The following is a 20,000-nucleotide window of genomic DNA, read 5'->3' as shown; positions in this document are numbered from 1 at the left end:
GAAAGGATATGAACGTTTCTGTTTTTGTTGGATCAATAAATCCCAATTTTATTTTGGAAACAAATTGGTTTCTAAAGTAAGACAAGCCCACATAATTTAACCCAATTCCGTGTGCCTTTCATTTCAACATTTATTTACTTTTCCTATATTAAACTCCATTCCGAAGTATGAACAGAATTGTATACACATATTTAAATACAAATGCAATTGTTTATTATATTTATTATTCATCTATGCAGACTATATATTGCTACTTTAAGTTTAAATCAGCAATATTAAATTTCCAGAAATCAAAAACATAAACATGTTTTTATTCAATAAAAATACATTGTAAAAATTTTTTACACATTTTATTGTTGTTCTTGCAGCAGTTTAAAATGTTATATATTCAATAGTTAGCTTTTAATTATAATGAAATGTAACAAAAACATTTTTATTTTTAATTAACTGAATTACTGGCTAAACATGGCTTATTTTTAATTTTAATTTTTCGTATATAATTCTTAGATTACAGTCCCAAAGATCAGACTATGCTTAATTTATGATGTAGAGCTAAGTTTTTTAAATTTCTGACCCAACACCGTACTTAAATTTTATTTTTCTTGTAGTGTATTTGAAGTAATTTCAATTTTTTCCTAATGTTCAAAAAAAAACTTGCACGCATAAACCGCAGCTATATTTAATTGTATTAACTGTTATAAGATCTTATGTGATTGCTCAAACGTATAAGCGCAGGCCTGATGGCAAGCACTTCCTCAACACCGTTCTTTACTATACAGTCAAAGTCACTCGAATCGACGAGTACCTCCTGGCTCTCATCAGACAACCTGGCTACACAACCTTACCCTTCACGTCACCATCCGCAGCACCCTCCCCGCAGACTTCGTTCAAGGCTTGCACTTCAAACTTCCCCAATATCTTGTGCTATGCTTCGATAAGCGAAACTCTGATGGCCACTTCATCTCTCTATACAACCGCGTGTCTCATGACCCTGGCTGACGCTATAACCCTGCCTCCTTCCAACTGCGCCATGTCCACGCTCTTTCTGACTTAGATAAAACTATTCCACTAGGTATTAAGCCTCTTGCTCTAATATCTGTCTCCTGATTACTGGAATGAAGTTTCCACATTGCTGTGGGAATTTTCTCCACCCATTCCTTAGAGGTGGTTTTAGCGCATTCAAAGCTCGCACAGTGGCTTCACTTACGAAAAGAAATAAATATGTATGAAACATTGCAGAAAACATCGGAGGCCCTATAAAGTGTATATATATTTCATATATCCCTTATTTCAATGAGTCTGTCTGTGCGTTTGTCTATTTTATTACAATCCCTTAGTTACTTAGGTGTTCGAATGCTAAGATTTTTATTTCTTTATTCGTACCTAGATACTTTAGTGCCGAGCAAACTCCAGTGTTTTGAGATCATATTTTCTTCCCTACAAAATCAAAACGTTCCATGTGCGATTGCACAACTTTCAGTAATCTGCCTGAATTCCTGTTGGATTTTGGTTTAACTTATCAAGAATATCACCTTTTGTTCCTTCTATTTTGTTTTCTCACCTCGCTAAGATAAGTGTGGATTTAATACTAATCCACAGTTTTAGTCAGTTTTTAACGCTGCAAATTTTCAGTTCATTTTCAATGTTTACTTGAATGAATCTGAACTGCATTTGCTTTCTTTATTTTGCTGATTGAAAAAGAAAGTAGAATAAATAATTCCAAAGATTTAACTCAGTCTTCTTTTAAAAAAGTAACCTTTTACATATTCTTAAAATGAATTGTGAGTGGTTAAAGGAGTATTGATATTTTTATTAAATGAATTAATGAGATTGAAAACGTCTCACTTAGCCACTTAAAAATAACAATCGATCTTTTCTAAGTGACACTTGCATTAAAATCCATCCAGTTTCCTTGAAGAATTCACAAAATTGGAAGCAGCAGTGCTCAATTTAGCAAATGCAAAATCTTTTCACTTTATTGTATGAGAATTTTTATTATGCATTGGCTAAGCAAATATTTAGCAACTTCAGTACATTTTCCTTGGCATTTTCTTGCACAACACCGAGTTATACTCGCACAAAGTGCTTCCCCAAAGGACATTGGACAGCGCACATTGCAGACACTCTCCACTCTGGCACTGGCGGAGTGCATGAACGGAACATTTGCTGTTCATGCATTTTAAGGCACCAACTACAGGACGCTGGAAAAAATTGCTTACATTAGTGTTATTGTCCTTGCCGGTTGTGCTTTGAGCAGCACTAAACATTGTCAATCTTGGGAACCGTTTTTTGCTGAATATTTTTAGATACAATTTTCTTCAACTGCAAAGCATATAATTTCCACATTTTATATTTTAGGAAAATTATTTAAAAAACTTTTTTAATTAATTATTTCCAATTATCCGTTATCCTTTCTCTTCACTTGTGCTATGGGCGCTGGTTCTTATCGAAAACCGAAGGAAAAAAGATACTCAAGTATGTCGGTATAAAGCCAAATTAATTGAAATGTTCAACAGAACTTTAAAGTTCTGGCTTAGTACAGCGCCCCATTTGACAGCTACGAGTGGTCGGTACACGGAAAGTTTAAAGCAACCCACACACTTCGTACACTTCTAAGTTTTTTGTTTTGAGTGCTCAATGAACTTTTTCAACTTTCCAAGATTGTCTGACAGTTGAGAGCACGCACCGAAGCAGATATCAACTTTGGTTTTGTTGTGTGAAAGTTTGTGGGAAAAGTCAATAAACTGGGAGATATATTGGCTCATGTAAAATATTTATTTTACAATATTTTAATTCTTATTTCACAAAATTTTTATCTCAAAAAGAAAGGGTTTTGTATTTTGAATTCTGTGATATCCTCTTTCTGGTTTTGTGGAATTGTAAGTTCTTAGTTTGTTTAAAATTTTGTTAAATTAAATTTTGAATGCATATATATTCACATGGCACTAACATTTTGTATATTTTTGGAATAAAATAAATAATACATATTTATTTTATTTCTGTATTTGCACATATTTGCATATACATCTGAGACATATTTGTAGAAAAAATGAAAACATACCAAGGAAAGTGCTGAATTAAAATCATAATAATAACAAGCAGATGCTTTATTCAGGTAAACATTTATCTGAAGAAACAAAAATTAAAAAAAAGTTGAAAATAAAAATTCCAGATTAATGCAACAAATCCATAAGCGGTCAGTGAGAAGTCCAAGGCAGGATCTTCCCTTAAAACCGAACCTAAAAGTTGAGGACTGTATACTTATTTTAGGTTTATACATTTAAATATATATATAGGTATATATATATAGGTCGACCCTGAATATAGTGCAGGGGTAGAAGGAGTGAAGGAGTAAAGTATTAGTAGTAGTTGTGTCGTGAGTGTGGAATACAGAAGTCGACCTGTTCATTGCCGCGTGTGCAAACAAAGACTGTTAAGCATTATATACTATTAACTTTTATATTCTGGTAAACATTACATATTAATAAGCATTAAATATTATTCAAATACATAATATATATATATATATTTATACTTACATCTATTATGTATACACAAATATATTTATATAGTCACAGATAGTAAAAATTGCCTCACGGTTGCATTTACACAAATAATTTTACTAAAAATTATTTTATATTTGGCAGGTGTTGTCTCTTATCAAAAATGAGTCAGTAAAAAATTATATTTCATCACTAACTGAGCATTAAGCAAAACAATCTGTATGGTGGTATGGGTCTAAACTCAAGTTTTAAAATTTTATTATTATTTAGTTACTAGTTTTACTTCTAACAGATTTCTATGTATAGGTATATGGTATATATAAGTAATAGATGAGTATTGTGATGTTATATAGAAATCTGATAGAAGTAAAACTAGTAACTAAATAATAATAAAATTTTTAAACTTTAGTTTGAAATTTAAATGATTTTATTAAAATAAGAACTACTCAACGATAATACTAAAATTTGTAACTAATTATTGAGAACACAAACAAAAAATGTGTTTAATTATTTAAGGCATAGAGTTTTAAATTAAAGCCTTCTATGGTGTTACAAGGATTTTATTTAGTATTTCCGTTACTGTGGTAAACTCTGTTAAATAAAAAATAATGTTTTTCTAGAATAACTTAAATAAAGTTTCATTGCATAACGTTCTCATATCAAAGTGTCAGAAGCATTTATTTAATCCTTTATTGTACGTATTTTGTTATTTGTATTGTGTTTCACACATTTTTACTTTGTTTTATTTTATGAATTTTATTTTCATTTTGACAATCACAAAGTGTGACATCGCTTTATTTTCGTGAGTACAATTTTATACCATTTTTTCCTCTTTCCTTATTTTATTTTTAAGGTATTTCACACGATACCAGGCACGCACACTTTTAGAAAAAAAACATCCTTACATAAATATGTATACATATAAATATATATATATATATAGAGGAGGAACATATCCACTTAAAGTACAAAGAAAAAAAAAAAACAAAAAACAAACAAATAAATAATAGTAAAAAATGAAAGTAGAAAGCATGTCAACGCTTGTCTTCGTATGTTTTCGCTTTTTGTCAAGTCATTGACATGTTTTCGTTTATTTTTTTCGTGAATGCTTTTAGGCGCTGCGTGAAACTTCTTTGACTTCCCTTTTCAAAGGTGTGAGACAGACACAGACTCAAAGTTCTTATTTTGCATTTATTGTACTTTTTTTACATTTTGTTTCATTAAAACTGCAAAAATATGTAATAAGAAAATATGTTATCTCACTTCAGAGAGTTACAAATTTTGTAAATAGCATTTATGCTTTTAGACGTTGCGAAATTAAATAAATTCTTGAAAGATATAAAAAAGATATACACAATTTAAGTTAAATTCATTTAAAAAAAGTAATATCAGCAACATAATTTATATTCTTAAATTATAAAAAATTCAAGTTTTTTAATAATAACAAAATTTAAATAATGTTAGAGAATTTAAAAAATATATATATGAGACAATGAAATCAAGCATTATACTACAACGAATTTATCAGAAATATATAGAAAAAAAATAACTGCAGGTAATGAACAATCAATATTTAAAAATATGTTCGATTAGTCTCGTTGTAGAGTTTTTAACTGAAGCGTTATAAAAAAATTTTAAAAATTACCATAAAACATTAACACAAGCATCTGTCTTTTATGTAAATATTTTGAGATTCGGGAATAGAACATCAACAATTTCTTAAATTGATTCACAATAGGAATGTATTCAGTATATACTTATAAATACAATATGGACAACAATCTGAGTTGCTGGACATAGAAGCCACTCCAGTACCGATATACCCGCTCCGGTGCTTTTGGGATGTGTCCCTGGCGGTACCGATGTATATTACCCTAGAAGCCATTAAGAGAAGTACTTATCTCTACTTTTTGCAACTTGCCAATAACAGGTGAAAAACACTTAAATCATGTGCAACTTTCAGGTTAACATTGCCCACCTATGATGAAATTACATACGCGGAACTTATCAAAAGGGACCGCGTAAACATTGCAAGGTTTGTGGAAACCATTACAAAAAAGAAACCATAATACCTTTTCTCTGTGAATGCCCGTCTTTGGCGTTAAGAAGTAATAGGCTTTTAAGAAGATTCTTCTTTGTCAGTCAATCAAACTATTCATCGGAAAAGACGAGAAACCTATTAAATTATCTAAATTCGGCGGGATGGATTTAGTCTCTACTTCTTTATACTAGGGGTTCTTGCTAGGAATGTAGTAGCAAAACGGCGAAAAATCACTAATTAAGGTACATGGAAGTCATCCAATAGCCTGCCACTGCAACCAACCATATGGATAGCATTTCATATCCATAGCAGATAAACACCATTATTTTTCTAGGCAGTCAGAGAGCTATGAGAGCAATCGAATCTAGAATGGTAATACTTGTATTGAGAATTGTGATGTGATGTCACACCTCGCTGATGATATTTAAACATCATAAGGTCTATATTTGCTAAGTTCTATGCCAATAGCATAAAAGAATTCACCTTTATGTTTCTAAATGACTTGTGAAATGAAACAAAAAACCTTTTGGATTTGATCAAACTAGCAGTTTGATTACCGGAATACTGTGGCAGTATGTCGATGATTTTAACGGTGCCGAAAATGTTTGTGGAGATTTTTCACGTTGCAGAAAATGTGGAAACTTACATGAAAAACAAACACACATTTTCTCTGTAAATACTTCGCTCTAGCTTCCAGAAGAAATATGTAAGTTTTTCAATAAGTACATTTTAGACAGCTTCTCAAAATGTTTATTGGCAAAAAATCGGTAATTAAGGTCAGCAGAAAAATATCTATTGAGTTACCAATTAACCATCCAACCATGCCTTTATCCAGAATTAAAAACAGAGTGAATTAAATGTCTTAAAAATAATTTCTACACTGACCAACTTAAATGATGGCCTCACCAGGATAGGGGGCTTTAGAAAAGCGGTACGACTAAAGCCGTCTGAAATGATGGCCTCACTAGGATAGAGGGCATTAGAGAATAAATACGACAGAAGCCATATTCAGCACCGCAATCTATAGTATATATTATAGTATATATTAAAAATATTGGTGTTATTGGATAATCGAATAAAGAGAAATAATATATCTATAGCATAATTCAATTTTCAGATCAGTATTAACCTTCAATATGTTTATAAATAATTTTTGAATGATACAAAGCATATCAACTACAAAAATATTTATTATTCAGGGCAATAAAGCCAGAGCTTATTAAATATTTATTTTCTATCAACACTTTTGTATTCAATATTTTACTGTTCGTGGAATTTGTTAAAACCAAATAAAAGTACATTTAACTATTTTTAATTAAACAACAAAAATTGGTCTTATTTTTGAAAAATTTAGAAAAAAAATCCATTCTTTTACTGTAAAAAATCAACAATTCGTTTTTCTGCAAATGCCTTAGATTACATTTTTTAATTATATTAATTTTATATTAATAAAAACTAGAACATCTACTTTTTCTTATATTAAATACTATTTTTGTCAAATTACTAATATGAGTAGCAATATCTTGTAATAAGAGTCCCAGAGTAATCTATTAAGTTTTGCATACAGATTTACCCTTAAACCCAACCTTATATTAAATTTATTATTTTATTTACATTAAGGTATGTTAATAAATATCTTAAATTAAATTTTAAATCTGTGATATATAAAAAACTTAACAGAAAAATTCAATTTATGCAAGTGACAGCAGAAGTTATTACAAATAATTTATAATTCCTCACCAAGTAGAACACTTTTACATACATATATCAATTTACGATTAAGGTTATTGATGTTCTTTTTTTTTTTGCTTCAACAGGACACATGTGGACACCAGCCAGGCTCACTCACTACTGTGTTGACATATATTTTGTTAAATTAATTTACACTTTATATATTTCATATATCTATAAAAATTATATTTTTTATTTCGCTACTGCATGATGTATTAACACAGTGCATATAGTATATACACAGGATAACATCAAGGTGTTTACAAGTTTAATTCTTATTTACCTTTCATATATACATATATATAGGGTCTGCCTAACACATTGTGCTGTTGATTTATATATTGCTTTATTTAAAAACTGCAAATCATGAAAAATATGATTAATTAAAAAAAATTGAAACAGTGATGGAGTCTCATAGTATATGTAAAATGACGATAGTTTGTTTGTTATTAGAAACAACTAACAATCAATATAAAGTTGAACTAATTCTTTGGCTTATTTAAATACCTAGATAAGCTCGAGGATAGTAGGAATTTCTTTTGATATTTCACCTAATTAAACAACACTTAACAAATGATTTATTCAATACATCTTACTATTAAATTTATAAAACAGTTTAAGGTTTAAAATATGAAGCTAATAGGCACATAATATATTATTTGAAGAAACTTTTTCTAACTATCTTAATCTTTTCAGGCACAGGGCGTGTCTTTTCCTTATAGCACAATCTAGTAACAAATAATTTATTTATTTGAGTACATATATAAAATGAAGTATACACTAAATTCACCATATGTAAGACTATAAACCTGTTTAAAGATATCACAGGTATGAATTTTAATACTGAAATTTTATATAAGAATTTTTTTGCATATTACATACAATTATTTATATTACTTTTAATTGCACAGCTTTTAAGACACTTTTTAATTTTAATTTAAATAAAATTTTATATGTAATTTAAGTTTTCAACAATTAACAAAGAACTGAAGCCCAAACAATACATTTTAACACAAAGTGCAAATATTTATTTTAATTAAAATGCAGAGCAGAGCTCACAGGATTTATTTGTATTTGCAAAATATAAATTTTAAATATTTATTTATTTATTTATTACTTAAATTGTGATTCTTTGTAATGATAAGAGTGAATACTAATAATTAAAAAAAGTCATAAAAAAATTTTAAAGCAAAATTAAAGAAGAGAAGAATTTCATTAAATTTAAAGTTACTCATACGCCGCGAGTACCTCCGAAACAACGTCTGCCAGGGACAACAAAGGAGATATCAGGTTACCCATTAAATTATTGCAGCATAAAATTTGTAATATGAAACTTTAAAATCTAAATTTCTATTTATACTTTACTTCTGAAGCACACACAAATACACATACAAACACGCACTCAGTGTCACTGTTGCTGTCGACGTTTTCATTTTACTTTAAACTGTTTGGCGGCATATGGCGTCATTAACATTGTTTAACCTTTGGGTATATAACAAAATTCAAAGCGACTTTAAATAGCAGATGTTGTGTTCTAACCAATACACAAGATGTACTGAAAAAACCATTAGCAACAACAACAAAAAAAACAACGATAAGAACAGCAGCAGTAACAGTAATAATAGAAATGCTGTTAACTGCAAAAAGACGCTTCCTGTTATATGGACTAACATTACATTCATGATCATTATTAACCCAACAAAATAGAAGACAAAAACAAAAAGTAACTGTGCGTGTGTGAATTTTATAATAAACAAATACAGTGACAACCATAACAACAACGTTTCAGCAATCACAACAGCTGCAACAACAACTGATGACAACAATCTGGCAGGTAATAGCAGCAATGGCAACGGCAACAATGTTAAGCGTCAGCTTAACATGCGATTATTAACATTGAAGCGAGTTGATGACGCCTGTATGTGTGTACAGTGTAGGTACACATGTGTAGTTCTGCTAAAAAATAAGTTACTTGCCATAGAGGTCACATGGGAGTCAAGTGCATGAATTAACAGTGATTATATACTTGAATATACTTCAATTGCGACTAATTGAACCGGCAGCATTGCGTTAAGGAATAATTTTGTTTGCATATTGAAAAGATTCAGATAAAATTCCTGATAAAAAATAGGAAATGTGCTTAAATTATATGGTTTCTGTCGAAAATGCTTAAATGGCATTAAATGAACTGTGAAGTTTGTTGTTGACTCAGTAGTTACAAAGTCTATTGAATTGTTTTGAGACATTTCTGATTATTTCGTCAAAGTTTGTATATTGTATATATATATATATATTATTAGGTATTGTGAAAACAACACATTATATTTCAAAAATCTTAAAAATGCTTCTTAATATTGATGAATCTTTCATTTACGTCTTGTTTACTTTTAGATGAAACATTTTGTGAATGCATCTTCAATTATGTTTAGTATTGCTTGATAACTGGTTTGTCATAAGTTTGTTTTATTTTTTAGTGATTTTAGAGATATAATTTTGGGTACATCGTGTAGGATATTTGTGTCATGTAGGGGTTTTCTTAGCCAGTGTGATATACCACTCTTTTACCGTTAACTCTTATATAGTAAAGGTGAGTAGAACTGGTGAATGTCCAAAAAAGAGACCGAATAATGGCGAAGTAGCCATTGTAATACTTTCCCTATTAAGTTACTTTACATTAATGAGGTCGATTGATGAATATCTAAGTAATTCATTAAAAAAATTTAAAAATAGAATCTGGAGCTCAATAAACGTTTGTTTTTAGATGCGAAATTCTTGAAGCAATGAGTACCTGCTTAGGTTGTTAGTATAAGTGTTCATAAAGCATTGTTAGATATTTATACAAATACGCACTCTAAACTTCTGGACTTTTAGTTAGTAATGAAAATATACGTTTCTTGTGTATCATTAGAAATCAGATAATATTTCTAACGGTATTATTTTATGGTATATGAATTTTTTTAATATTTAAATAACAAGCTGAATACAATATGCTAATGAGGTGTGCATATTTAAGCAAATTATTAAATCAGGACTACTCTATGGCAGTATAGCGTTTTGCCAAGCGCCAAGCTCAACTTTAAAAATTCTTCAAAGAGGGCAAAATATTGCCTCAAGAAAACTGGTTAACGCCCCATGGTATGCAAGAGGAGCCGATATCCACAGAGATCTGAGAGTGGATTCAGTTGAAAAATACATTAAAGATCGTGCTCTGAAACTGTTCAATACAATTGACAGTCACAATAATCCAACACTCAGTATCTTAAAAATACAGCGAAATTTGATAAACACAGGCACAGATACAAAGACATCAGATCCATCATTTTATAAAGCCCCGTAAATCCCCGTATTTAGTGTGACTTAAAACTGTCCACAGATAAAATAGAGTAAAGGTGCTAATTCACCAACTCAGACATCTGAATATCAATACTACATAATATTTCAATGAATTTCCCTTGGTTAAATAGAGCTTTATTATAATTCCAGTTAGAGTTTTGGGTTATAAATCAGTATAACTAAACAGTTCAAATTACTAGGTATTATTTGAGTACATACATTTTTTTATATTTATATATTTGAACAGGCTTTACTAAACAAAATATATAAAAGTAAAACATGAAGTTATAGTTAGTTGTGGTGGAGGGAGGACGAATTCTTCCCAATCAGCTAAAAGGAAAAGGAAAGCCGTTTTAAATCCACAAAAAAAACCTCGTAATAGTGAGTAGTAGATAGAGTCTCAACCTAGAACCAGCCAGAGGCATTAACAATGGTAAGAACATGAAGTTATAATTTTTAATATTTTTTATTTAGTATTCAATTTTATTTGCTGTTATTTGTTATCCATGCGTTTGGTAAATGTGAACATTCTATTAAAATGAAGACCTAAACATGTGACTTTATCTATCTGAGGTATTGGAATGTCCAGCGTTCGTTGAGGAAATGTTTATTTTCTTTAAGTAAAAGTTATTTGAAATCTTGTTGTTTCCTTCACTTATTTCTCTTTATAGCCAGCAATTACTTTGAAGCCCCTGTGAGAGTTAATAACTACAGTGTCATCAATAAAAGTCGGCTTAAAATAGACTTAAAAATAGCTGACAGAATAAGAACGGCACATAAATACTTTCCTGATTATTATTGATATTTTGATTGATATTGATATTTTATTGGGACTGTTTTTTTTGAAAAAATAACTGATTCGAAGATCTTTAATATGTAGGATAGTAGATTAATTGATCTTTACGACCAATACATTAATGTGAAGTTCTTGTCCATCTAATGCGGCTAGGAATCATATTTGTTGAGGAAACTTTCCAATACTTTGAAAAATATGGTGAGGAACAGAATCAACTTGTCAGGAAACTAGTTTATTAAAATCTCCTCTACAAATCTGATTTTAAATATTTTTACGATTGTTTTTTTTTGCTCTCGTTGATCTAAAGCATTATGGAAGATTCCATTCTTGCAGGAATATCAACACTTGGATGATAGTTTCATAAATATATATAATATAATATACCAGAAAATAAGCTTTTTGTATGAAATAGTTCTCTGAAATTAGCATAACATCTATGCTATGAACTCTTGATAATCGCTATGAACTCGCTATCGCTATGAATGATAATGATACATATTCAATACGTTTATTTTACTTTTAATAATTCAGTAATACGTGTTCCAGAAGATATCTTTTCATAACCATAAATAATATAATATAATAATAATAATAATATATAATATAACATAAGTAAAATATAGTAAAGACTTCTACATCCATACTTTTTTTGTTGTCAGCAATAATTTTGTATTATACTCCACTAATTGCCCAGCAAGATTAATTAAAAAAGGAAATACTAAGAAGATGTTATGTCTCTTTAAATTTGTGAAAAGAGAGAGGGAAGAGGGATCTTAGTAACTAATGGGTTAAAATTTGTTTTACATTGGTTTGATAGCTGTAGCCTTGCAGTCAACATTTATTTACAAGTTATAAATATCGAAATGGATTTTCATATATTTTAAAATGTTTATTTTAAAACCAAAGAAAAACAAAATCAATATGTAATAAACAAAAATGGATCAAAAGATGAACCATTTGCTATTGAATATGCATTAATTAGCGAACTTAATGTTTAATCTTAAACTCCATCACTCATTAAGACTTTTTGGTTCCTCTTCCTTTAACGATGGCATTACAAGGGAAATTACCATTTTTTAAGATTTTATTATCACAATTTCGTATTTTTTTTATGTATTTTCCAATCACAAAAATTGCTTAAGTTTTTTGTAATTTTAAAACTTTGCTATCTGCACATTTTTATATCTTTTTAAGCGCCTAAAAATATGCCAGAAAAACTGATAAGCATAAAAACGTCTTAAGCGATAAAAAAGTGAACCGCCAAAGTAAGAGAACATTTTAAATGACTTTTTACTGTTGTTGCTGCTGCTGTTGTTGCTGCTGTTGTTTCTGTTGTTGCTCTCATTTTCTGTTGTTGTTTTTGTTAGCGATTTTTGCGGTTTGCTGGCATATGACTCGCACATTTGCAATATTTATTTTTATGTGCTTTCCATACAAGTTTAAGCTTTTAGTTTACTTTTATGAGTTTTCAATAAGTTTTTTGCAATGTTGTGAAATTTTTATTTTATTTTATTTTATTACTTTACGCAAAAAATAATACTTTGCTTTCCTTCCCCCTCCTCAACGGCAAAGTTATTAATCCACATAGACTAATAGAGTAATAAACGTGATCATATCTGCGGAATCATGCTTAGGGAAGATAAGAAAACTTTGCATTTTACATAAAATTTTCGAAATGGGAAACTTTGTGAAAATTATTTAAAATCATTAAAGTTTGTTAAGTGCTCAAAGATAAAATAAATAAAATTTATCACATAAATTTATAAAACAAAGTATTTTATTAGTGTATTAAGTAATATCCTTGTGGTTCTCCAGTTCGAAGTTGAGTCGTAAATTAAATATGGTTAAATCCTCAATTACAGCAACAGGACACGTTTTGGCTTAACAAAACTTGAAAGCGTTAGTTTCCTGTTTAATTATCTTTTTTCTGTATAGATACAAGTTATCGATAACAATTACTGGTGATGCATGCAAAATGATAACAATAATTAGCAAACGAATGGATAAGGGAAGCCATGTTCATTTGTTGTCTATTATGATGAGAGTTCTATTGAAAATTAGCACAATGAAAATGGAGATTGAATGGTCGCGAAACGAATGAATGGATGAATGAGCAGGTTTACGATATGTGGGCTACTCGCTTAGTATATTTCATGAATAGACTGCATTCACATGTATTCGAGTATGATTAAAGTATTATTGGTAAACTTTAATTTAGTTCAATATTAAACTGTCTGCAAAGAATAAAACAAATAAACAAATAAATACAAAATTAATTTATTATTTAATATAAATTATTTACACATGTTAAAATACATGATGATATGCTCGTTTTATATTGTTTACAACAGAGAATATACGGAGAATAAATTGCCTAACAAGCAACAAAATCTTATATCTGTTCGTCCAAGTAACATAAGATATTGTTAAAATAGAATTCTGGACTAGGTACTCCTATCCCCGTCTGATATTAGGATATTCCCAACATAAATGAAAATAAGAAGGTCGGACGTTCATATGAGCTCACAGTTTTCTATTCAATTATGTACTGTTGCTAAATTCATCCTCATACTCTTGACTTCCAGATCACTGTAGTATTTTTCTGGACAGTCCCTAGTAGTTTAATATTTCTCTAATCTGAGTTTCCGTTCATACGTATATTTTTGGCAACTGCAAAGCTGACCAAACGGGGGTGCTTCATGAAACCATTTGGAACACCTAAACAATCTGGGCATATCGTTGATATCATGCAAACTGTTACGGACTTTTTCCTTTGCCAAACTTTTTAATAAAAGATGGTAAGACTCACCGATATGCAAGACCTTCTCTTGAATAGCATTATCAGCTTTGCCAAAGTTTTTAAGTGACGCAATGGGCATATACGCCTAAGTGGATCTCTTGCGATTGACGACATAACCTAACATAATCTATGTACTGCTGCTACCAATAAAAATCTTTCATTATTATTACAGTGCTCTGTTCCACCGTTAACCTGGAAAAAGAACATGTTTTTTCCTATAAGATTAAGTGATGTTAAGTGATCAATAAAAGTGATGTTATGTGGCACTTTTGACCAGTTTGTCAATCATATCAGGTTAATACCTGATAACAATAACATCTCTTACAAGGATAGACAACATTTCGAGATAAGCTACCGTTCTGTATATCTAGATATAATAGTCTCTTGACTATCACCAGAAATATGAATTTTCAGTGCCACAATATTCTTATGACAAAACCATAAATTATAACTAAACATAAAAGGTATCAAACTTAATTTGTTCGATAATTTCATAAAAAGTTAAACAATTGCTCAAAAGTGCTTCATTTAAACAATTAAAACAAATTAGTTCCTATTTCCGAAAGTTTCCGCAATAAACCAACAAACTTTTACAACTTATTTCCTATAGAATTTTGATTAATAATTATTATTAAAAGTGCTTTTACTATGTACTGTATGTACATAAGGTTATATATTGACGGTGAACTTATTTACAAGCAAACTGAAAACTCATACTGCAATGTTGCCAGCTAAAATTGTTCAAAATACTTAAAAACAATAAATAAAGTTCATTGGTTTTTGTGAATATTTTGAAAGGACAAAAGCACAAAAATTAACAGCTGCGCCTAAAATGTTACTGTGATTTCTGCACACAAACCGGCAGTAAAGAACAGCAGCACAAACCTCTAAACAAAGATTTATGTTATGACTGCGGCGCGGCACGAAGCCTTCATACTCTGAATGAGAATAATTTAAAAAAAAATTATTTTTTATGCAGTGTTGCACGTTTATATTCCGTACCATAGCGGCATAAAGCAGCCCAAATATAAATATGGTTTTTTCGTTGAATACGCCTAGAAATATGCTACGACTATGTATTTGAAGCCGTTTTGCGTGTTTATCTGAAGCCGCAGTGAAAGTATTATCGCACAAAGTTTACAAAACTTTTTTATTGTTGTTTTCATTTTATTGTGGCCATATTTGGTAGAAGTGGATACAAATAAATAATGCTTATATGTATATGTGTGTATTTAAATAATATTTATAAATACATATTAACATATTTATAATTGTGTTTAGGTAAGTGCAAATAGCAAATAGGTAGGAAATGTATATAAAAGTTTTACTTGTGCTTGCTTGTTATTTAGCCTTAAGTGGTACTGATTACAATTTTGGCCTTCCTCACTCTTGTGGGCGTGGTAGGTAAGCCATAAAACTTTCTCCCACATAAAAAGTTGCGCCAAACAACAAATTTAGTTATTGTTGAAGCTGTTATTGCCGCAGCCGCTGTCACTGCCGCTGTCACTGTTGTTGTTGCGATTATTATTTACTCTTCAAATGTGTACGCGCCTGCATGTATGCTTCATATAAGTTAATTAAGCTTATTTGGATTAATATTACTGAAAAAGGATCACATACGCCGGGATAATAGGGTTAAAGTTTTAAGAGGATACCTTCCTCGTGCACATTATTCATATTCATTTATTTTTGTTTTCATAATTACACATCCAAAGATATTCATGTTGCGCGCACATGAGTTATTATAAATTTTACCAATAAATTTGGATGTACTTTGGTACGGAGCAGCCAAATAAAAGGTGAAAGCAAAGTAAGTTTATAACATAACTTAATATATAGTTATGAAGTATGTGAGTTTAACTTAAGAATTATTATTTTCCATATTTTAGTAGGAATTTAAATCAAAAACTAATTTCATAAGTAAAGTTGCATAAATTTCATTAAGCTATACTGAACTCTAGAAAAAAAGAAGGTTATTTATAAGAGTGCCAAGATATAAAAATTTTTAATAAATTACTTTTTACCACAGGTGATTATTGATCAACAAATATTAGAGAATAAAAGCTATTTTTAAGAAGATTTTCTTTTCATACGTTTAGATAAAAGCGGTATTGCTCTTTACATAGCGTTATAATAGCCGGAAATGATTGTTGTCATGCAGGACGTCGGGGCGAAGAATGTTGTTGTGCGCCTATTACTTACTTCATGATAGCATAGATCACCAAAACTCCTTTTGTTTGACATGAATGGTTTTTGCTATTAGTATTACTTAAAAAGTGCAGAAATTTATAAATTTTATTATTATAGAACTCAAGCATATTAATAAACTAATAATGTATATCAAGTACACGGTTCATCTACTACCTATAGCTTTATCGTAATCAATAATCGTTAACACAGACTTCATTAAAACGACAGATAGAAAAGAGGACTTTGAAAACTAAATCAAAGTTTATATGAAAATATTTCATTGAATAAAATTCATTATATTAAATGCGAAATGGTCGGAAATATATTAAGAGAGCATTGAAATAGATATCCCCTCCTCAAATAAGTGACGGAGCCAAATATATTTTCTGGAAACGCCTTTAAAACGCCTATTATGTCTTAAGTTTCAAGCTATTTGCTGAATTGATGATTACTACGTTTCCTAGCACGGTATGAAGGAACGGTTCGTACCGTCATAACTATTTCGAATAGAAAATAAATTGCCAGAGTTAATTGCTCCCAGTTCAGTGGAACATTGCGACTATAAAAGAACTTCTGCAAAGCACCACCAGTTAAATAAAAAACAGAAGTCCTTTTTGATTGAAGGTCAGAATATCATTTGTGAAGAATTTCTTTACATCAAACGAAGGTGGAATTCTTTGCTTCTTCTAAGCGAATTCAAAGCTAGACGACAATAAAAAATGTGGCTAGAAGTTTTACATTTTTGTAGATAAAGACGACATTCTGTCACTACAGATACTTCGGTCAAAAATCTGGAAATATAAAGATGAGAAATTAGCGTTACCTATTATTTCACGTATGATCATGAGTAATATTTTGTTAGTGGAGTCATCAGTCAAACCAATAGTGAACACATATTTTACTAAGGCAAAACTGTATAGACAAAACTCGAATATTAGAGCAAATGCATACTTAGCTTCGAGTTCATGCATTCGAAAAAAGCCAAAAACAAAGTAAACATTTTTCGTACTTACTGGACAGACAAACAGCAAAAACTCTTTTTCCAATATTCTTTGTTATTGCACCCTTAATAATGTCTTTGTATGCCAGGGTAGGTGAGGTAATATTATTACAAGCCATGCATAATAATAATAATAATAATAAGCCTTGGTCGACGTCTATGATTTCGACCAGCCTCTTATACTGGGCATAGACTGTCTATAAGTTGCTTCCACCTTTCGCGCCGCAACGCTATGTCCTTTATATAAGTAAAATTTTTTTTTTCTTTCTAGAGACTGCAAAATGGTGTTTATTTCACTCAATGTTGACCTTCTCCATATTGTTTTTTGACGGCCTCTCCCTCTACTACCTTGCGGGTTGTATACCAGCGCCTGTTGACAAATTTCGGTGGCAAGCGATGCATGGACTCTATTTTTTGTGCTTTGTGTGTAGATAATGCACAAATTTATCTGAACTATTTCGAATTTGATTTTTGATGAAACTTAATGCTGACTTCATACAAATTTTTATATGAGTTTTGCTTATTATGAGGTGAGTAAGCACCGGCAGTAGCGCAACCATAGTTGTTGTTAGTGTAAATGCTATTAAAATGTTTAATAGTAAAGACTTTATTATGCCTTATCGTAGTAATGACATCATAAAGTATGTTAATAAATACTATGTTGTTTAATAAGTAATTATATATTAATTATATATTAAGTTATTAACATTATTAAATCAGAACTTATGAAATAGATTTATTTATCAAATCTTATTTCTTAAATCATGTTAAATATAATAAATTTAATATAAGCATATAAAATAGAATATTACTACATATTTGCTTTGGTCTTGTTAAAATGGCAATATTTATTAAAATTTTTAGAGTACTTCTAACCTGTGAGCATTTGTAGCTCTGTTTTAATAAGGAGCTTTGTTCAGATTTTTGGTCTGATGGTTGCCCGAAGTGTTGCGCTATAACTCTTTTAGTAAATATACAATTTTTTATTAGACATTTGGTTATCAGTAAACTACGAGAACCGTTTAGATCTAAGAATTGCTAATTTAAATGTGAATCAAATTTAAGTAACAAACTGAGGTTTCAAGTAAGTTTTTCGCTTGATAAAAGTATGATGTCGCAAATGTTTATTATTTTACTGAGAAATAGTTTGTATTTTAGAACCCAAGAATGGTTAGCTACTAAAGAAAGGCTTTGTTGTTCTAGCTGAACATGAACTTCTAAATTTCGTAACCCAACATCATAAATTTATTAAAATAGTTTTATTGTGTAAATAAATAAACTTATAGACCCTTTTTAAAGCCTTATTGCATTTTTGCATCAACTTCACACAGATTTCTATTATATAGCATAATATACAAACAAATATTTTAAAGCTAGACGGATTCGAATAGTCAAGAAAAGATAAGGACAAAAATTTTATTCAATTTATTGTAGTTATAGAAAAGATAAGGACAAAAATTTTATTCAATTTATTGTAACGTTGCACTCGTACTTGGCAATCCTCGAAACAGCGTTGTATGATCAGCCAAATTTCAATAAATTGAATAAAATTTTTGTCCTTGCCTTTTTTTTGCTATTTGAATCCGTAGAAATTTTAAATAGTTTCTTTTCGTCATAAAGATGCGTCACTCTCGGCAAGAAAATTTTATTTTAACCAAGAAATCTTTAGTTAATCTTCCATATTTCATTAAAATTTTTTTAACAGTTTTCTTGTTAAATTCCTAAAATAATTGAAAATGATTAGCCAAACATTTTGAAATATATTTTTTCGTCTTCAATGTACTTAGACAAACTCCCACCAAATTAAAATTACACATATTTCTAGTTTGCATTTTGAAATGTAACAAATGTATCAAATGTTGATTATCTTAGTCCCTGGTGGTCTACATTCCGTTGCTAATATTGAAATTACTTTTTCCTAAACAATGAAAAATATGTATGATATGTATAAATAGAACAATGGCAGCTGCACACGCCCATTTAATGTATTCCTAACCGACTTAAGAGGACTTGAAACAAATAGAAACATTGCAACTTTTGTCAGAATTCGTTGGTGTAGAAGCAAATAATTAAACATGATGCAGCAAGTTTTTCGCTTATAAAGTCATCAGCACATATGAGCCTGCAGCAAATTAAACAAAAAATGTTGGAAATAAAAATGCAGCTGAGCAGTAAATAGCAAAAACCGCATAACTTTCCGAATTTGCCTGCCATTGTTTGCATTTTTTCATGTTTACTTATTACTGGCAACTACCGAACTAAAATATGTCGAAAATGTTAGCAATTTTTCAAGTAAAAAATTAGATTTTTATTTTGTTTTGAGACGCCTAAATGTATATTACTAATATTAAGTACTTGTTATTGGTTAAACTAGTTGACATTCCCACATTGCGGCAAAACGTGAAAAATTTGTCTTAACTGCTTCATAAACACATTATTGTATTAAAAAGTTTAGGTCACCAAGATATTGAAAATATATCATAATAAACTATAATAGCTTAAATAGAAGACAAGCCAAAAAAAAACCGTTTCTGGCCTTCTTATATCATATATATTACAATTTTCTCAATTTCATATTGTGTGTACGGTAATGCATATAGTAATCA

This window comes from Teleopsis dalmanni, chromosome 1, assembly GCF_002237135.1.
Source record: "Teleopsis dalmanni isolate 2A chromosome 1, ASM223713v2, whole genome shotgun sequence".
NCBI lineage: Eukaryota > Metazoa > Arthropoda > Insecta > Diptera > Diopsidae > Teleopsis > Teleopsis dalmanni.
Note: the sequence above shows the minus strand (reverse complement) of the source record.